Source organism: Ambystoma mexicanum (assembly GCF_040938575.1).
Source record: "Ambystoma mexicanum isolate Mex_15411 chromosome 12 unlocalized genomic scaffold, UKY_AmexF1_1 Mex_chr12_unloc.1, whole genome shotgun sequence".
In the NCBI taxonomy this organism is placed as follows: Eukaryota; Metazoa; Chordata; class Amphibia; order Caudata; family Ambystomatidae; genus Ambystoma; species Ambystoma mexicanum.
In genome coordinates this window covers 7179901-7182504 of record NW_027182322.1, presented here as the reverse complement: position 1 = coordinate 7182504, position 2604 = coordinate 7179901, and the positions used below count along the sequence as shown (strand labels likewise).

Genomic DNA, 2604 nt, shown 5'->3' with positions numbered 1-2604 from the left:
TATTGACGTAAATGGCAGTGTTATAATGTTTCATGTACTGCAAATGTCACCACATAATGCGCTCTTAATTAGATTTGGTTGAAATACATTACAGTCACCCGATGAAAAAGTGTGCAAAGAGCATTAAAGAAACAAAAGGTTCATAACAGTAACAGGACATATCGAATTGTTTCAGTCCTCCACAGAGATTGCCAATGTATTAATGGAAATTCTAAAATATCTGCCCAACTGCCGTGACATTGCCTCACCGCAATGCCGTGACTCGGATTCGAACCGAGGTTGCTGCGGCCACAACGCAGAGTACTAACCACTATACGATCACAGCGAGCTACTTGGGCTGCTACAATGTGACGTTCCACCTCTATCATAACCTCTACTCCATCTGTGATGTCATGACTCATGTTTGAATTAAAGCTTGGTTGTGATGTTATCCATGAGAATAAGTGGACACCTGATCCCCAGTCACTTATTTAAGATCTCAATAATCAAGTCAGAATCCAAATGAAAGTCATCAAAGTGGAGCCAATTAGAAATAATATAGTTACACAAACCTGGCAATGGTGCGGCAGCCAGGGCCGAAAATGGCCCGCCAGCCTGAGAGCAGGAAAGTGTGAGAGCAGTGATGGTCTTGTGAGAGTTTACAGCTGTTATTGACCCTGTCCCCTTCCATTGCAGAGTTTTCTCCCTATAAGAAGTGCAGAGGCTCCCTCCGGGGTGCTAATAGTAAATTTATTTTTTTGCGCAGGAGAAGTGCTCTTCACCAATTGCACGCGCCAAATCACCCGAAGGCCACCACCATAAAATTCAGGCATTCATGTTCATGCGTCCTCCATGTTATGTCCTTATAAAGGGATGCATGTTCATGATGACTACATGTCACACCTGCATACAAGGATGCATGTTCATGCTGCCTCGTTCTCTTGGCTTCATACAGGGATTTTATCTCCTCCCTGTCTCACCCTCATGCAGGGAAGCATGACCAATGCTCCTTCCCTTCTCGCCCGCATACATGGATGCACGTTCATGTCTCCTCGTTCTCTCGGCTTCATACGGGGATTTTATCTCCTCCCTGTCTCACCCTCGGGAAGGGATGCATGACCAATGCTCCTTCCCGTCTCGCCCGCATACATGGATGCACGTTCACGCCTCCTCCTTCTCTCGGCTTCATACGGGGATCATATCTCCTCCCTGTCTCACCCTCATGCAGGGATGCATGACCAATGCTCCTTCCTGTCTCGCCCGCATACATGGATGCACGTTCACGCCTCCTCCTTCTCTCGGCTTCATACGGGGATCATATCTCCTCCCTGTCTCACCCTCATGCAGGGATGCATGACCAATGCTCCTTCCTGTCTCGCCCGCATACATGGATGCACGTTCACGCCTCCTCCTTCTCTCGGCTTCATACGGGGATCATATCTCCTCCCTGTCTCACCCTCATGCAGGGATGCATGACCAATGTTCCTTCCCTTCTCACCTGCATACATGGATGCACGTTCACGCCTCCTCCTTTTCTCGGCTTCATAGGGGGATCATATCTCCTCAATGTCTCACCCTCACTTCCAACATGTGTAACTTCTTGTTCTCTTTGACGTCTGGGGCATGGGTGGCTACTGCACAGCTCTAGATGTCGCCCACCTGCAAGGTGCTATGGAAAGCACTTTTCCACATTGGACGTGCTATATTAACCCCCTCTCCCCAAATACAATAAAAATAAAGAAATATATGTGCTTCCATAATGTCTACCTTCTAATGTTTCATATGTGTAAGCACATTGTCCTCCTCCTGACCACATTCTAAAACTATGTGCAAATTGTTCCTTCCATAAACTGTCACTTCCTTGGCCCTTTATTTATAATGACTGTTATACTCTCTCTCTTTCCGCCACAGTATAAAAAAGCCTAGCACACCTCATGATTGGACTAAGAAATTCCTGTCATTTAGTTGGAAATGATTTTCCCATTATCCCCAAAAACTCCTCACTGTGTCTAAGAACGCTTTTTTTCACAGGACAATACAGATCAGATTGACTTGAAAGGTCCTTTCACGCGACTACAGAATGCCTCTCATTCCACTAAAAGATACGCCAGTGCCTACAATAGCCTAGGACTAGACTATGAGTCCCAATGTAGAAAGACCACAAGTCCACAGATATGCCTGTTTATTTAAACATCTGTATTATCATCAGCGTGTGACTGTAAAGGCGGGACTTTGCGCTCTCTGTAACGCGCTCCATTGGCAACATCAGTTAAATGTCGTTGGTTCAATCCCTCGCGGATGTTGTTTTTATTCCCATTTGTAACTGGGAAATACTGTCGCTGCAATACATATGTCTTAATCAAGCTAGTGGTTATTGACGTAAATGGCAGTGTTATAATGTTTCATGTACTGCAAATGTCACCACATAATGCGCTCTTAATTAGATTTGGTTGAAATACATTACAGTCACCCGATGAAAAAGTGTGCAAAGAGCATTAAAGAAACAAAAGGTTCATAACAGTAACAGGACATATCGAATTGTTTCAGTCCTCCACAGAGATTGCCAATGTATTAATGGAAATTCTAAAATATCTGCCCAACTGCCGTGACATTGCCTCACCGCAA

General features: G+C 45.0%; 1 non-coding gene across 1 annotated transcript; it reads right to left on the bottom strand.

Annotated features, from left to right (window-relative positions):
* Nucleotides 1-253: 253 nt before the first annotated feature.
* On the bottom strand, nt 254-325 carry TRNAH-GUG (transfer RNA histidin (anticodon GUG)). Its single transcript has one exon. It is a non-coding gene; the product is annotated as a tRNA-His (tRNA).
* Between the last annotated feature and the right edge of the window lie 2279 nt (nt 326-2604).